Below are 18,800 nucleotides of genomic sequence, written 5' to 3'. Positions count from 1 at the left end.
TTTCTGACTTCCACCCACAATGACTCAGTAGACAATTTCTCCATGACTTCCTCCTTTTCTCTCCCTGATTAACAATGCCACGTCCCCACCTCTTTTTGATAATAGGGAATGGTGGGGGTTAATGGTTAATTAGAATGGTTTAACCTCCTGGGGAATAAACTTTTAAGAGGATGTGAAGTTTTAGTTGTAAAAACCCTATAATGATTTACAGAAGGGGATTTTCAAAGAGGCAGCTTGCAGGGTGACTTTTTCTGCCCACTTTATCTTGTGCACAGGTAAGTCCTGTTATGATGGTAGACTGCAGCCACTGACTTCCTCTGCTGAACTGACAAATCACTGCAGCTTTTGTATATTGTGAGAAGATGATGAACGAAACCAGACAGTAATGACTGACATGGTAGGCTAATTTGGGGAAAAGCTGGGAAGGGTAGAAAGGGTAAGTCTACATCTGGCATGTGGGAGATATTTAAAGGCCAGCTGGTCAGAATTCAGGACCGACATGTTCCTGTAAGAAAGAAAGGCAAGTATGGCAAGGTTCAGGAAACTTGGATGCCAACTTCGTCGAAATGAAAATGGAAGCATATGTAAAGTGTATCAAGCTGAAGTCAGTCATGGCCTTTGAGGAATATAAAGGAAGTATAACAGCACTTAAACAAGGAATCGGAACGACTAAAGTGGCCATGAATTGTCTTTGATCATTAAGATTAAAGGGAATCCTAGACATTTTACACACAATGTAAAAAAAAGAGGATAGCATGGAAAGGATAGGATCCCAAAAGAACTGGGGCAGGGGGTGCGAATTAATGCCAGAAGCAAGAAAAGGTGGAGGCAGCATGAGGGAAGTACTCCTCACTGGTGTTCACCAAGGGCAAGGTCATGGAGGTCAATGACATCGGGCATGTGGAGTTCAAGAAAGTGAACGTTTTGAAGCTCTTGAAGAACATTAAGATGAATATGTCCTTAGGACCTGAGAGGATCTGTTCCAGGTTGTTGAGAGGAGCTACAGTGGAGATCCTTGGGGTCTGGACAGAGATCTTTGTATCATCTTTAGCTACAGTTGAGGTCCCTGAGGACAAAGAAAAACTTCATTGCTTCCCTGTTTATGAATGGCAATGGCCAATGAAGTTTACATCAGTGGTGGGGAAGATTCTTAAGGATAGGATGTATTTGTATCTAGAAAAGCATCAATTATAAGGACAATCACCATGTCTTTGTTCTGAGAAGATCACATTTTACATAGTTGTGTTTTTTATGAGAGGAGGAAGAAGATAAAGAGTAGTATGGTACAGAGTGGTTAGTGTGACAATATTACAGCTTAGGCCATTGCAGTGGGAGTTCCATCCCAGCTCCTCTCTAAGGAGTCTCTGTACGCTCTCCCTGTGGAGTGTGTGTGTTTTCTCTGGTTTCCAGTTTCCGCCCATAGACTAAGGACATATCGGGTAGGCTAACTGGTCATTGTAAATTGTCCCATAATTAGGTTAGGGTTAAATCGAGAACATCAGTAGTTGCTGGAGTGGCACAGCTCGAATGACCAGAAAGGCTTATTCTGTTCTGTATCTCTAAATAAATCAGTAAAATAAATAAAGGCGGGCTGTCATGGTCCAGATCGGGGTCCCTTAAAATTTACTTTGGTTATGTTACGATCCGGACCGTTGATTCCTTGTTTTCCCGTGTCCCTTGACTTTGGTGATTAGAGGCAATTAATGCTCAGCTGAATCAGTAGTTTATAGTCTCCGGCTTTCAGCCGTTCGGTGCAGGAGCGTCTGCAAAGTCTGCAAAGTCACGGCGTGCCAATGTCATCTGGCCGGAGCAAGCCTTGTCGCCGCCCGAAGCGAGTGTCGACAATTCGCCTTTCCTCACCGGAGCAATCCTGTCCAGTTACCTCGCCGAAGCGAGCCCGCAAAGTTTCTTCATCAAGGTGGGTCCATCAGTTAACCCGCCGGAGAGAATCAAGAGCCGTCGTCTACTGTTCCCGGGCCGAGTCAAGAGCTCAGCACTACCCGGAGGCTCCAAGTCAAGTCCTGGCTCCAGCAGCATCCAAGTACCATGTCAAGTCCTGGCTCCAACAGCGTCCAAGTACCACGTCCACGTCCTGGCTCCGGCGGCATCCAAGTACCATGTCAAGTCCTGGCCCTGGCGGCTTCCCAGTTCTGAGTCTAGTCCTGGCCCTGGCGGTCTGTGATTCCTGTCCTACCACCTTGTCTGAAACCCTTCTCTGCCCCTCTCGCCTCTAGCCCTCGTCTGCAGCCCCCACCTGCACTTCGGTCTAGTTCCATCACCAGAGCTAGATAGGTACTGTCTGGTGTCCATTCGTGTTGGTCTTGTCTTGTCTTGTCCTCGCCTCTGTGGGGAAAGTCAGGCCGTCTTGCCATTGCTCCGCGGGGGGTCAATTCTTGTTGTGTCTTGTCCTCGCCTCCGTGGGGTAAGTCAGGCCATCTTGCTGTTGCCCCGCAGAGGGTCATGAGTCCCGGCCCTAAGTCCTGTACCCAAGGAGGGGTCCCGACTCTGTGTTCTGTGTATGTATCCATGGTTCCATGTACCTGCTCTCCCGAGACCAAGGCTCTGTGTTCCCATGTTCCTCCTCTCCCTAGCCCATGTCATGTCCATGCCTGGTTCTGGGGTCCGAGCCCGAGGCAAGACCCAGGTACTGGGTCCTTGCCCAGTCTCTGGCTCGGAGTCCATACCCTAGCCTCTTCATGTCTCCTCTTGTTTTGGGAGCCGATTCCAAGTCCAAGCCCAGACCCTTGGTCCCAGCCTAGTCGTAGTCCTCAGTCCTTGTCCAGTTCGCTACTCCTGCTCCCTGATATCGAACAATAAACTAAATTTAATTAACCTCACAAGATGCGTCTTGCATTTGGGTCCACCCCTGCTCCCTATGCCCCGCCATTGTGACAGAACGCTCTCGCCAAACATGGACCCAGCAGACACAAACTGTTTTTCCAAACTCCTGTCAGCCTGAAAGTCAAGGTGCTGTTGTTCTGTTTTGCCCGCCGGCCAAATCCCCCCCACCCACCCGGGTCATCGATAATACAGGCAAATCTGTTGGTCGCCTGGAGGCTCCCATGGGAGGGGTGTACTGTCATGGTCTGGATCGGAGTCCCTTTAAATTTACCTTGTTTATGTAATGATCCGGACCGTAGATTCCCTGTTTTCCCATGTCCCTCGACCTTGGTGAATAGAAGCAATTAATGCTCGGCTGAACCAGTAGTTTATAGTCTCCAGCTTTCAGCCGTTCGGTGTGGGAGCGTCTGCAAAGTCTGCAAAGTCACGGTGTACCAATGTCATCCGGCCGGAGCAAGCCTTGTCTCCGCCCGAAGCGAGTGTCGGTAATTCGCCTTTCCTCACCGGAGCAACCCTGTCCAGCTACCTTGCCAAAGCGAGCCTGCAAAGTTTCCTCATCAAGGTGGGTCCGTCAGTTAACCCGACGGAGAGAATCAAGAGCCGCTGTCTACTATTCCCGGGCAGAGTCGAGAGCTCGGCACTACCCGGAGGTTCCAAGCACCACATCCTGGCTCCGATGGCGTCCAAGTACCATGTCCACGTCCTGGCTCCAGCGACATCCAAGTACCACGTCCTCGTCCTGGCCCTGGCATCTTCCCAGTTCTGAGTCTCGTCCTGGCCCTGGTGGTCTGTGATTCCTGTCCTACCACCTTGTCTGAAACCCTTCTCTGCCCCTCGTGCCTCTAACCCTCATCTGCAGCCCCCGCCTGCACTTCGGTCTAGTTCCATCACCGGAGCTAGATAGGTACTGTCTGGTGTCCATTCGTGTTGGTCTTGTCTTGTCTTGTCTTGTCTTGTCCTCGCCTCCGTGGGGAAAGTCGGGCCGTCTTGTCATTGCCCCGCGGAGGGTCATGAGTCCCGGCCCTATGTCCTGTACCCAAGGAGAGGTCCCGGCTCTCTGTTCTGTGTGCGACTCCTGGCCCTATTTCCTGTACCCAGGGAGGGGTCCCAACTCTGTGTTCTGTGTATGTATCCATGATTCCATGTACCTGCTCTCCTGAGACCAAGGCTCTGTGTTCCCACGTTCCTCCTCTCCCTAACCCATGTCATGTCCATGCCTGGTTCTGGGGTCCGAGCCGAGGCAAGACCCAGGTACTGGGTCCTTGCCCAGTCTCTGGCTCGGAGTCCATACCCTAGCCTCTTCATGTCTCCTCTTGTTCTGGGAGCCGATTCCGAGTCCCAGCCCGGACTCTTGGTCCCAGCCTAGTCGTAGTCCTCAGTCCTTGTCCAGTTCGCTACTCCTGCTCCCTGATATCGAACAATAAACTAAATTTAATTAACCTCACAAGATGCGTCTTGCATTTGGGTCCACCCCTGCTCCCTATGCCCCGCCATTGTGACAGAACGCTCTCGCCAAACATGGACCCAGCAGACACAAACTGTTTTTCCAAACTCCTGTCAGCCTGAAAGTCAAGGTGTTATTGTTCTGTTTTGCCCGCCGGCCAAATCCCCCCCACCCACCCGGGTCATCGATAATACAGGCAAATCTGTTGGTCGCCTGGAGGCTCCCATGGGAGGGGTGTACTGTCATGGTCTGGATCGGATTCCCTTTAAATTTACCTTGTTTATGTAATGATCTGGACCGTTGATTCCCTGTTTTCCCATGTCCCTCGACCTTGGTGAATAGAAGCAATTAATGCTCGGCTGAACCAGTAGTTTATAGTCTCCAGCTTTCAGCCGTTCGGTGCGGGAGCGTCTGCAAAGTCTGCAAAGTCACGGTGTACCAATGTCATCCGGCCGGAGCAAGCCTTGTCTCCGCCCGAAGCGAGTGTCGGTAATTCGCCTTTCCTCACCGGAGCATCCCTGTCCAGCTACCTCGCCAAAGCGAGCCTGCAAAGTTTCCTCATCAAGGTGGGTCCGTCAGTTAACCCGACGGAGAGAATCAAGAGCCGCTGTCTATTATTCCCGGGCAGAGTCGAGAGCTCGGCACTACCCGGAGGTTCCAAGCACCACATCCTGGCTCCGGCAGTATCCAAGTACCACGTCCACATCCTGGCTCCAACGGCGTCCAAGTACCACGTCCACGTCCTGGCTCCAGCGGCATCCAAGTACCATGTCCACGTCCTGGCTCCAGCGGCATCCAAGTACCACGTCCTCGTCCTGGCCCTGGCATCTTCCCAGTTCTGAGTCTCGTCCTGGCCCTGGTGGTCTGTGATTCCTGTCCTACCACCTTGTCTGAAACCCTTCTCTGCCCCTCGTGCCTCTAACCCTCATCTGCAGCCCCCGCCTGCACTTCGGTCTAGTTCCATCACCGGAGCTAGATAGGTACTGTCTGGTGTCCATTCGTGTTGGTCTTGTCTTGTCTTGTCTTGTCTTGTCCTCGCCTCCGTGGGGAAAGTCGGGCCGTCTTGTCATTGCCCCGCGGAGGGTCATGAGTCCCGGCCCTATGTCCTGTACCCAAGGAGAGGTCCCGGCTCTCTGTTCTGTGTGCGACTCCTGGCCCTATTTCCTGTACCCAGGGAGGGGTCCCAACTCTGTGTTCTGTGTATGTATCCATGATTCCATGTACCTGCTCTCCTGAGACCAAGGCTCTGTGTTCCCACGTTCCTCCTCTCCCTAACCCATGTCATGTCCATGCCTGGTTCTTGGGTCCGAGCCCGAGGCAAGACCCAGGTACTGGGTCCTTGCCCAGTCTCTGGCTCGGAGTCCATACCCTAGCCTCTTCATGTCTCCTCTTGTTCTGGGAGCCGATTCCGAGTCCCAGCCCGGACTCTTGGTCCCAGCCTAGTCGTAGTCCTCAGTCCTTGTCCAGTTCGCTACTCCTGCTCCTGCCTAGCTCTCCTGATATCAAACAATAAACTAAATTTAATTAACCTCACAAGATGCGTCTTGCATTTGGGTCCACACTTGCTCCCAATGCCCCGCCACCGTGACACGGGCAGGGCAGTGGATATTGTATAGATGGACTTCAGTAAAATTGACAACAAGGTCCTTCATTATAAACTGAGCCAGTAGATCAAGACACATTAGATCCATGGAGACTTGGTAGACTGAATTCAAAAATGGTTTGGCCATACCAGGCAGGGAACAGTGGTAGAGAGAACCTCTGATTGGAGTTCTGTGCTGTCCGAATGGACCAACAAATCTCATCATATTTTTCCAGAATGATTGAGGGTCTAGATTATGTCACTGCTTTTGCTTGCCTTTGATCTTTTTAGTTCTTGTTTCAATCTGATTTTTCATCTCTATTTCTATCTTATTCACTATTTCTGTTCCGCACTTTTTAAAAAGCTGATTTATATACACAGCTCGTGCTTTCTTTATCTCTCAGATTCTTTCAGCATTCCCCAATCCAGGTATCAGCTGTGCCTCAGTGCGTACAAGAGTGAGTAGTGACGGTTATGTCCTCAAGTCCTGCTGTGCAGCCCTGAGCCCAGAAATCCGGGCTGCTGCTCTGTAGCATTAGACCAAGATATGATCCACTTTCTAAAGTGGAAATAATCCCATGGCACGAGTTTGAAGAAGAGCAAGTGAGTTATTCCTGTTATCCAAGGTAATATTTATTTTCCCTTCCTTATTTATTTACTCCTTCATCTTCTGGTCTTGATCATTATCACCTTGCTGTTTGGGCACCTTTACTCTGCACAAATTGCCAGCCATTTTCCCTCCATTACTATAAAGATTATACTTGCAGAATTTATTTTTCTTTTGAAGTGCTTGGCAGAATCTTGAAAGGGATTGATAAGGTACAGTGTAATTCTGAGCTTTCTTTCCATTTCTTTGCTTTCTTATACAGGCTCGTTACTTCACTGTTGGAGCAGAAACAACTCAGTGTGATCAGACTAAGGCAGGCTCTGTGCTAATTAAACAGAAGTAGGATCTAAAGTTCTGACGAAAGGTTGCAGACCTGAATGTAGAACATGGAACATACAAAGGTACGGCACAGCCACAAGCTCATAGTCTGTGCCAAACATGGTGTCAAGATAAACTATGTCTCTTCAGTCTGCATATGATCCACATATCTCTATACCTTACACATTCATTTGTCGATCTTACAGCCGCTTAAGGTGAGGGAGGAAAGCTTAACAATGGCTTGGGCAAACTTGCCATTCCACTACCACCCTTGGCAGCCATTTCAGGCATTCACCACTCTGTGTGAAAAATAGGCCCTTCTCCCTTCTCATCTTAAATTAAGTACTCTGGTATTTGATGTTTCTGTTTTGGGGAAAGGGTTCTCACTGTTTATTCTAGCCAGGCCTCTCATAATTTTATAAACTTCAATCAAGTCTCCCCTCAGCCTCCGATACTCGTGAGAAAACAAACCAAATTTTTTCAACCACTTCTTATAGCCCATAACATGGTTACAGGTGTTACATACCTTCTGGGTATCTTGTGACTGTTTTACGACCATGATGTAATTGAGTATCTTTTGAGCATGATCTAATGGTCTTGTGATGGTGGGGTGATGTAATTTTCCCGCCAGTGTGAGGTTACGTGATGAGATGTTTTCAATAGGTATGTAACGGGAAACCCCTGTTGTTATGGAGTTTAGTTTGTTGTTTAATTTGTCAGTTACTCTGTTATGCTGCGTATTCGTCTCATGACGCAGTTTCAGTTTAAAGTGGAGTTTTACTTTCTATTGTAAGTCTAGTATTGGAGAGTGAAGACCTTACTAAAGTACGGGAAGCTGAAGGATTGAGTAAAGTTGGTGTCGTTCGGCAGTTTCATCAAGGATCGACCTAATTGAATCTTCGTTCAGAAATAGTGACCTGCATCTGAGATAACCCCCGCAATATGAGAAAGTTTTTTGCAGTGTTCATTCGCCTGAAAAGGTCAGATCCTTTAAGCCGTTTTATTTCCTTCATCGTGAATCCTTTGGACAGAATCAGCAGTAACATCCCGTCTTTGAAGAAATACGTTTCCAGAGAAGTCTCTCCTTATTGACTGTGTAAATCACTTGGACTTTCGAATTTACCACTTTAAGAACTGTTCCAGAGTTGTCATATAGCAGCTAACTTCCGGTTAAGTTGGTCGTTTGAATGCTTTTCGCTATTGTTGAGCAGAGTTTAATAAATATTTATGTTTGTTTATAAAACTTGATTCAATTATATATTCATTGTTGGTCAGGTGACACAGGGAAAGACAAGAATTGGGTTATGAAACAATAAGCAGAGCTGATGGGCTGAATGGTCTAATTTTACTCCTTCACCTTCTGGTCTTACACTCTAATTCAGACAGCATAATGTCAAAAGCCTCTTCTGTTTCCATTCCAAAGCCTCTTGACCATATCTGTTGCCTTTTGTGTGCTTTGCACTTAATAAGTATTTTGTGTCAGTATTCAACTTGGAAGACAATTGCAGTAATTTGTGAGTTTCAGGGGGCAGAAATGAGTGTTGTTGCTATTAAAGGAAGGTGCTTGGGAGAATGGAAGTTCTGAAGGTAGATGAATCAGGTGGACCAGATAGACTACATACCAGGGCTGATGATTCTGGGGGCATTAATAATAATCTTTTGATCCTGAGAGATAAGTTTAGCTAGAATATTCTCCAGTCGATTAGCTATTATTTTTGAAAGAATTTTAGCATCCACATTTAATAATTAAATAGCTCTATATAAAGTGCAGTCAGTAGAGTCTTTATCTTTCTTAAGAATTAAAGAAAGAGAAGCTTCATAAAACGTGGGAGGTAACTCTCCTAACAAAAAAGAATCTTTAAGCGTTTCCAACATATATGGAGAAAGCAATTTTTCAAAATTTTTATAAAATCCTACGGAAAAATCATCCAATCCAGGAGCTTTACCAGATTGCATTGAAAGAATAGCTTTCTGAATTTCTTTTTCAGTAATAGGAGTATGAAGAGTTTGTTGATCTTCAACAGATATTCTAGGAAAATCAATCTTTTGTAAAAGGGCATTCATTTTAGAAGGATCAGCTGGAAACCGAGATTTATAAAGTTCAATGTAAAAGTCTTGAAAAATTTTATTAATGTCTTCATAATTACAGATTTTGGAAAGGGACATTATTCCTTCTCTAATACTCGAAGACTGTTAAATGTTATATACTCATCCCTTTTCTAAGACTCCCCAAGGTGTTGTTTCTCTTGATGCTGAAAAGGCATTTGATAGAGTTGAATGGAAATACTTATTTAACGTTTTAGGGAAATTCAGCTTTGGTACTAATTTTAATAAGTGGTTTAGAATGATATATAAAAACCCTCACTAATTTTTATAGATGCACCGTAGAAAGTATTCTTCTAGGTGCATCATAACCTGGTATGGAAGTTGTCCTGTCCAAGACCGAAAGAAGCTGCAGAAGATCGTGAACACGGCCCAGCACATCACACAAACCAATCTTCCATCCGTGGACTCACTCTACACCGCACGCTGTCGGAGCAGTGCTGCCAGGATAATCAAGGACACGACCCACCCAGCCAACACACTTTTCGTCCCTCTTCCCTCCGGGAGAAGGCTCAGGAGCCTGAAGACTCGTACGGCCAGATTTGGGAACAGCTTCTTTCCAACTGCTGAACGGATCCTGACCCGGATCTGGGCCATACCCTCCAAATATCCAGACCTGCCTCTCGGTTTCTTTGCACTACCTTACTTTCATTTTTTCTATTTTGTATTTATGATTTATAATTTAAGTATTTAATATTTACTAATTTTAACTATTTTAAATATTTTTAATACTGAATATTTGTAATCCAGGGAGTGGGAAGATAGAATCAAATATTGCTTTGATGATTGTACATTCTAGTACCAATTGTTTGGTGACAATAAAGTATAAAGTGTTGTTACTGTTATTACTAATAATTGTAGATCTCCTTTTTTCGACTTTCGTGGGGTACGAGACAAGGATGCCCGTTAAGTCCCCTGTTATTTAATTTGGTGTTGGAACCTTTGGCCATTGCACTTCGTGAAGCTAAAGATATGCATGGAATTTCCATAAATGGGACGATTCATAAGATCTCCCTTTATGCCAATGATCTCTTAGTTTATGTTTCGAATCCTGAAGAATCCATTCCTAGTTTATTGAAATTATTGAATGAATTTAGAACGTTTTCGGGATATAAACTAAACCTTTATAAAAGTGAATTATTTCCCCGAAATGATTCTGCTTCTATACAGGTTTCCCCCGCCATCCACAGGTAGAGCGTTCCTATGAAACGGTTCGTAAGCCGGAATGTCGTAAAGCGAAGAAGCAATTACTATTTATTATATGGGAAAATTTTGTGAGCGTTCGCAGACCCAAAAATAACCTACCAAATCATGCCAAATAACACATAAAACCTAAAATAACAGATACATATAGTAAAAGCAGGAATGATACGATAAATACACAGCCTATATAAAGTAGAAATACTTCTCTACAACGACTGCCTGCACAGATCTCCATAGCGAAAATTTCATGCAAGCGCTCTGGGCAGAAAATCTCACGCAAACGCTGTTGGCATAAACGCGGACTCCAGTAACCTTTAAACTATGAAGCTGCCAAATCTACCAAATAACACGTAAAAATACGCAGCTTAAATAAGTTAGAAATAATGTATGTACAGTGTAGTATCACTTACCGGAATTGGGAAAACAGCGCCGAGCACACTGATGATGGTGTGTTAGGCTGAGTCGTCGCAGGGTGGGTGGTGCAGTGGCCCCCACCCTCCGGGCTGCCGACCCGATACATTGCCGTGAAGAACGCAGCGGTAGCCAGGAGGTGCACAGCACATCTTTAAGAAAAAAGCCAAAATAAACATGCTAATTAATTAGGTGCTGCCCGGCACGTAAATGTCGGTGCAGATCAGAGGTGATTGCCGATTGCATCGCCTCTGATCTGGGCCAACAATTACTTGCTAGGCAGCACCTAATTAATTAGCATGTTTATTTCGGCTTTTTTCTTAAAGATGTCCTGTGTGCCTCCCAGCTACCGCTGCGTTCTTCGCGAATCGGTACAGTATCTGTCCAGAGCCTGGGTGTTGGGGTGGTGGGACACGGGGGTGTCATCTCATCGTCGATCAGGGCAGGCAGCTGATCTTCTCCTATGACTGCCTGCCTCGCTGTTGAAGGTCGAGGTTCGTCGTCTGCTGTGGCTGACGTGGAAGGCTTGCTTGACCGCTGAGCCTCGCGGATTTTTCTATCATACGGTTGTTTGTAAGCACTCAAACCATCCTGCAAATATCCTCTAAACCTACGTACCCTTTCAAAATTAAAGTCGTACTTTATCATTGCAGCGAAAATCTCACGCAGTTGCTTCACTTTCTGCATTCGGTTGCATTAGGTTTCGATTGTTATCCTTTCCTCTTCCAATTGCATCATCTATCAGTTCTTGGTCATGGGATGCCAAAACCTCTTCAACATCATCTTCGTCATCTTCCACAAGCCAAACTCACTTTGTCCTTGCTTCGTTCACCACGATCGAAACGCTTAATTATGTCTAGTTTTACACTAAGTGTAACACCCTTACTCTTTCAGGCTTTCCCGACACCTTAGAACTCATCTTGCTAACGGCTGCTCAATGCAACGTGTTTCAGCAATGCCGTTCCGAATCTGGGGCAGAGCAGCTGCTCAGGGCGCGCGCTGCCTTTCTTTGTAACAGTGAAAATACCTTCTGAAAGCGAAAACAGGGTACTAATGTAGGTCTTTCGTAACAGTGAGGTTTCATAAAGCGAACGTTCGAAAAGCGGGGGACACCTGTATATGATGACATCCCTTTTAAAGTTACGGACTCTTTTAAATATTTAGGTAATATTATCACTGTGAAAGAATACACATAGATAAGATGTTAGCTGCCCTGTGTGATCAGCAGTTGGTCTGCCACCTGTCTTCAAGAGAGAGATAAGGAAGACAATGGAGCAGCATTTGGGAGATGTGTAATGAAGGGACGGGAGAGAGAGCTGTCTAGAGTGGCTCCCCCTTTGAACCCTGAACTGTTTGAAGTGATGGACAGGCGATACCCCAGCAGGGGCTAAAAAGGGACAGGTTCGCTAAGGCAAGACACACACGACACCCGAGGTAACGAGACCCTGGAAGCTGTGCCCCCCCCCCGCAAGTTGGCGGGAGTCGTTTGGAAGGCTGGTTGCGGAACCAAGCCTTAGACGCACAGGGTGGAAAGGTACAATCAGCGGGAACCCGGTGTGTGTCTGCCCTTGCTTGGGTGCTGGATTCACTGCAGAGGATCGACCGCATCTGGAGGAGGGGTCACAGTCGGTGACCTCAGGTGACATCACAAAGGACTCGCCCAAAAGCTGCTTGTGAGCCATATCGCCAGTCTGTGAGTGAAAGCCGTTTCTGAATGATCAGTCGTTCTCGTTCTCTCTCTCCCTCCCCCCACGTTGTCCATCGCCATGGCAACGATTACTGCGAACTGAACTAAATTGAACTGGACTTCGTGTCACTTTGAAACTGGTCATTTACCCCTAGACAACGATAGAGCTTGACTGATCCTGTTATCTTAATTCTGTGCACATGTGTGTTTATCATTGCTGAACTGTTGCATTTATTATCCTTTCGATTACTGTGTTGCTTGTTTCTTTAATAAAACTTGCTTAGTTCTAGTAATCCAGACTCCAACTGAGCGATCCATTTCTGCTGGTTTGGCAACCCAGTTACGGGGTACGTAACATCACTAAAATTACAGAGACCTTTATAGAGCTAATTTGGTTCCATTAGTGGATTTTATGAGCAATTATTTCGTAAATGGAATCCACCTACACTTTCATTAGCTGGCCGAATTCATGCAGTTAGCATAATGTTTTTACCAAAATTTTTATATGTATTTCAAAATATTCCTTTTTTTTAACTAAGAAGTTTTTTGATCAGGTTGATTCTATTATTTCATCTTTTGTTGGAACAATAAAAGACCAAGAATTGGAAAATATCATTTACAAAAATTAAAAAAGGATGGAGGTCTTGCTCTGCCTAATTTAAGAATGTACTATTGGGCTGTTAATATACGTTATATGTGTTCTTGGTTATATTGGGCTGATAAAAATGAATGACCTTCTTGGGTTGATTTGGAATTGAAAACTGCGAAACAATTTTACTTAACTTCGTTATTAGGAGCTTCTTTACCTGTACAACTGGCCAAAATTTCTAACCTAAATTTATATCCTATGATTAAGCAGTCATTACGAATTTGGGATCAGTTTCATAATTTTTTTAATCTCAAAAAATTTAACCTTCTTAGTTTAATTTATCAAAATTATTTATTTAAACCTTCACTAAGTGATCCTACCTTTTTTCTTTGGAGGAATAAAGGAGTCTATTCCTTCATGGATCTGTTCCAAGAAGGCTGATTGATGTCTTTTGAGAAATGAGTAACTAAATACTCTCTCTCATACTCACATTTCTTGCAATATCTTCAGGTCAGACATTTCTTACAAGAATATTTAAGTAATTTTCCATATATACAGGATTCTGACCTGTTAGACATTATTTTAGTGAAAGGTTTTATTGGGAAAATTTATGATTTACTATTACAACAGCACAATTATCCTTCACTTAAGATTAAGCAAGATTGGGAAAGAGAGCTGAACAGGACCTTGATAACAGAGGATTGGTTGCGAATTTGGAAGTTGGTTAACTCTTCTTCGATTTGTGCCAGTTACTCTTTAATTCAATTTAAAATGGTACATCGTTACTATTTGACAAAGGAGAGACTGTCTAAAATACTTCCTAATTTTGATAGTCAACGTGATAGATGTAAAACTGAGACAGCTATATTGACACATATGTTTTGGATGTGTTTTGTATTGAAATAGTTTTGGAAATCTATTTTCTCTACAATTTCTAAAGCTTTAAAAATTAATTTACAACCTAATAAATAGACAGTTTTGTTCAGTATAATCCCTCAATATAGTCATGGCATTTCTATATCAGACCAACATGTAATTGCATTTGTTACATTATTGGCCAGAAGGGCTACTTTATTGAAATGGAAAGATGCCTCTGCTTCCACTTTGATACAATGGTTCTCTCAGGTGATGTCTTAGTTTGGAGAAAATCAGAAGTTGAACTTTTGATCCTCGATTTGACTTTGAGAAAAGGTGGGGTTCTTTTACCCGCTACTATCATCTGATTTGAGTTAATTAAAATGTTTCCCTTCTGATTCTTGTTTAAATGGATGTGAGTTGGAGGATTGACGTTTTCTTTTTATGGAAGCTTGTATGGCGTATAGCTCCGGGGTTGTGCTCCCAATGGTTTTTTTTCCCCATTTTTTTTGTTAGTAGGGTTTCTTTTTCCTTCTGTCTTTTTTCCAAAATATAGTTTTAACACTTTATTTTTCTTCTTATTATTGATACATTGTTTGGCTTTGTTAATCAGTTATTTGGTAATTTAATTCCTCATTGTACATATTGACATGTTGACTTGATTACTTTAATGTATTTTTTTGTTGATCAATAATAATTAATAAAAAAGATTTAAAAATGAAATAATAATAATAATCTTGCAAGATTCACTAGATTCTGGAATGGTTCCAGAGGACTTGAAAATTGCAAACATCAAGAAGGAAGCGAGGCAGAAGAAAAGAAATTATAGGCCAGTTAGCCTGATTTCAGTGGTTGGGAAGATGACCGTTATTAGGGATGAGTTTTCAGCGTAGTTGGAGGCACATGATAAAATAGTATGGAGAATAAAATAATAAGGAGAAATCTTGCCTGACAAATCTGTTGGAATTATTTGAGGAAATAACAGGCAAGATTGACAAAGGAGTCGTTGTTTAGTTGGATTTTCAGAAGGCCTTTGACAAGGATGTCAAAGGTGCAATGTTGAGACTTTAGTAAAAAGCAAGGATGTAATGCTGAGAATTTATAAAGCAATGCTGATGTCTCACTTTGAGTATTGTGAACAGTGTTGGGCCCCTTATCTTGGAAGGATCTGCTGAAACTGGAGAGGGTTAAAGGCAGTAGATAGGGCAGTACAGTGCTCCAATTGTAGGATGTGGGAAGTCAGGGACAGCACAATTGTCTCTGATGACTACACCTGTAAAAGGTGCATTCAGCTGCAGCTCCTGTCAAACTGAGTTAGGGAACTGGAGCTGGAACTGGATGAACTTCGGATTGTTTGAGAGGCAGAGGCAGTATTAGATCGGAGCTTCAGGGAGACAGTCACCCCTAAAAGTCAGGAGACAGGTAACTGGGTGACTATCAGGAGAGGGAAGGGGATAGACAGAAAGAGCAGAGCACACCTGTGGCCATTCCCATCAACATCTGTTTTGGATACTGTTGGTGGGGACGACCTACCAGTGACAAGTTGTAGTGGTCGCATCTCTGGCACTGAGCCTGGACCTTCAGCTCAGAAAGGAAGTAAGGAAAAGAGGAGAGCAGTAGAGATAGGGGATTCAATAGTTAGGGGGACAGATAAGAGGTTCTGTGGGAGAAATCGAGAATCCCGGATGGTCTGTTGCTTCCCTGATGCCAGGGTCCGCGATATCTCGAATCGAGTTCTTGGTGTTCTCAGGAGAGAGGGTGAGCAGCCAGATGTCGTGGTCCACGTGGGGACCAAAGACATAGATAGGAGTAGGGATGAGGTCCTGAAGAAGGAATAGTGGCAGTTAGAAAAGAAGTTAAAAAGCAGGACCTCATGGGTGGTAATCTCGGGATTGCTGCCTGTGCCACGAGACAGAGAGGGTAGGAACAGGAAGTTATGGCAGATGAATGCGTGGCTGAAGATTTGGTGCAGGGGGTAGGGGTTCAGATTTCTGGATCATTGGGATCTCTTCTGGGGAAGGTCTGACCTGTACAAAAAGGATGGGCTGCACCTGAACTGGAAAGGGACCAATATCCTGGCCAGCAGGTTTGCTAGAGCAGTTGGGGAGGGTTTAAACTAGTTTGGCAGGGGGGTGGGAATCAGAATGTGAGTGCAGAGATTAGGGTAGAAGGACAAGGGCATGATGCTATGTGTTCTGAGTTGGTGAGGAAGGCAGGCAGGGGACAAAACATAAATGTAGCCAGTTAGAGGGGAAATGTGTCTATTTCAATGCTAGGAGTATTAGGAACAAAGGGGATGAACTTAGAGCATGGATCAATACGTGGAACTACGATGTTGTGGCTGTTACTGAAACTTGGCTGGAGGAAGGGCAGGATTGGCTGATGCAGGTACTGGGGTTTAGGTGTTTTAAATGGAATAGGATGGGAGGTAGGAAAGGCGGGGGAGTAGCATTACTGGTCAGGGATAGTATCATGCCTATAGAAATGGAGGACACTGCAGAGGGATTGTCCACTGAGTTGGCGTGGGTGGAAGTCAGAAATAGGAAGAGATCAATCACTGTGCTGGGAGTAGTCTGTAGGCCCCCAAATAGCCCCCAGGACACCGAGGAGCAGATAAGCAGGCAGATTTTAGAATGGTGCAGGAAATACGGGGTTGTGGTTATGGGTGATTTCAACTTCCCTCATATTCACTGGCACCTCCTGACTGCAAGGGGGATAGATGGGGCTGAATTTGTCAGGTGTATTCAAGAAGGATTCCTGACACAGTATGTGGACTGGCCGACGAGAGGAGAGGCCATACTGGATCTAGTTCTGGGACATGAACCTGGTCAGGTGGTAGACCTCTTGGTGGGGGAGCATTTTGGTGAGAGTGACCACAACTCCCTTAGCTTCAGCATAGCTATAGAAAAGGACAAAAACAGACAAAATGGGAAAGTGCTTAACTGGGGAAGAGCTAACTATGAAGGGATGAGGCAGGAACTAGCGAGAGTAAATTGGAAACAGATGTTCAAGGGTGAAAGAACAGAAGTAATGTGGAGGAAGTTTAGGGACTACTTGTGCTGGGTTCAGGATGGGTTTGTCCCACTGAGACAAGGAAAAAATGGTAGGATAAGGGAACCGTGGCTGACGAAACACGTGAGGCAACTTGTCAAGAGGAAGAAGGAAGCATATGTTAGATATAAGAAGCAGGAAGCAGGAGGGGCTCAAGAGAAATATAGGGTAGCCAGGAAGGAGCTTAAGAAAGGACTTAGGAGAGCTCGAAGGGGGCATGAGAAGGCCTTGAGAAGGATTAAGGAGAACCACAAGGCGTTCTATGCGAAGTACAGAAGGATGACAAGAATGAAGGTGGGGGCCGCTAAAGGATGAAGAAGGCAACATGTGCCTGGAAGCAGAAGAGGTTGGGTAGGTCTTAAATGAATACTTTGCTTCAGTATTCACAAGTGAAAAGGACCTTGATCAGGGTGAGGTCGAAATAGAACAGGCCTGTGTGCTGGACAATGTGGAGATTAAGGAAGAAGAAGTGTTGGATCTTCTTAAAAACATCAAGATTGATAAGTCCCCAGGGCTGGATGTGATATACCCAGGGTGCTGTGGGAAGTGAGAGAAGAGATCACTGGAGCAGTAGCTATGATCTTTGAATCCTCTTTGGCTGCAGGGCAGGTGCCGGAGGATTGGAGAATGGCAAATGTAGCTCCCTTGTTTTAAAAAGGTAATAGGGAGAATCCTGGGAACTATAGACTGGTGAGTCTTACGTCGATGGTCTGCAAACTATTGGAAAAGATTCTTAAGAATAGGATTTACGAGCACTTGGAGAAGTAGTCGACTCAAGGATAGTCAACATGGCTTTGTGAAGGGAAGGTCATGCCTCACGAGCCTAATTGAGTTATTTGAAGAGGTAACAAAAGAAATTGATGATGCTAGGATGGTAGATGCGGTCTACATGGATTTTAGCAAGGCATTTGACGAGGTCCCCCATGAGAGACTCATCCTAAAAGTCATGAGGCATGGGATTAGCGGAACCTTGGCTGTTTGGATAAAAAATTGGCTTAAAGGAAGAAAGCAGAGGGTAGTAGTGGAAGGAAAGTATTCTGCCTGGAGGTCAGTGACTAGTGGAGTGCTGCAAGGATCTGTCCTGGGATCCCTGCTCTTTGTGATTTTGATAAATGACCTGGATGAAGAGGCGGAAGGATGGGTGAGTAAGTTTGCGGATGACTCGAAGATTGGAGGAGTTGTGGATGGAGCTGTAGGTTGTCGAAGGTTACAAGAGGATATAGACAGGATGCAGAGTTGGACAGAAAAGTGACAGCTGGAGTCCAATCCGGATAAGTGTGATGTGATCCATTTTGGAAGGACAAACCAGAAGGCTGAGTACAGGGTTAATGGTCAGTTACTTAAGAGTGTGGATGAACAGAGGGACCTTGGGGTTCAAATCCTTACAACCCTCAAGGTCGCTGTACGGGTTGATAGGCTAGTTAAGAAGGCCTATGAGATGCTAGGTTTCATTAATAGGGTGATTGAGTTCGAGTAGAGAGGTAATGTTGCAAATCTGCAAAACTCTGGTGAGACCACACTTAGAGATTGTGTTCAGTTCTGGTCACCTCATTATAGGAAGGACATGGAAGCTATGGAGAAGGTGCAGAGGAGATTTACCAGGATGTTGCCTGGATTGGAAAACAAGACTTATGAGGCAAGGTTAGCAGAGCTGGGACTTTTCTCTTCGGAGCGTAGAAGGATGATAGGGGACTTGATAGAGGTCTACAAGATTATGAGAGGTATAAATAGGGTGGATAGCCAGTATCTGTTTCCCAGGGCACGAATAGCAAATATCAGAGGGCGTATGTACAAAGTTAAGGGAGGGAAGTTTAGGGGAGACATCAGGGGTAAGTTTTCTACACAGAGGGTTGTGGGTGCCTGGAATGACTTGCCAGGGATGGTGGTGGAAGCTAAAACATTAGTGGTATTTTAGAGCCTCTTGGACAGGCACATAGATGAAAGAAAAATAGAGGATTATGGGATAGTGTGGGTTTAGTACGTTTTTTAAGGAATATATGGGTCAGCACAATATCGAGGGCCAAAGGGCCTGTACTGTGCTGTAGTATGCTAGTGTCTAGGAAGTTCAGGAAAATGATTCCAGAATTTTTGGTTTTTGTCATATGAAAA

The 18,800-nt window shown here is 44.8% G+C and overlaps 1 protein-coding gene across 7 annotated transcripts in view; it reads right to left on the bottom strand.

The window, feature by feature from the left end:
- The window catches only part of LOC134338213 (adhesion G protein-coupled receptor B2-like), a 1,212,788-nt gene that overhangs the window by 548,775 nt on the left and 645,213 nt on the right, over nt 1-18,800 (bottom strand). The gene's annotated exons all lie outside the window — the stretch shown is intronic.

The sequence above is a fragment of the Mobula hypostoma genome, chromosome 26, assembly GCF_963921235.1.
Source record: "Mobula hypostoma chromosome 26, sMobHyp1.1, whole genome shotgun sequence".
In the NCBI taxonomy this organism is placed as follows: Eukaryota; Metazoa; Chordata; class Chondrichthyes; order Myliobatiformes; family Myliobatidae; genus Mobula; species Mobula hypostoma.
This window is presented reverse-complemented; position numbering and strand designations above follow the sequence as displayed.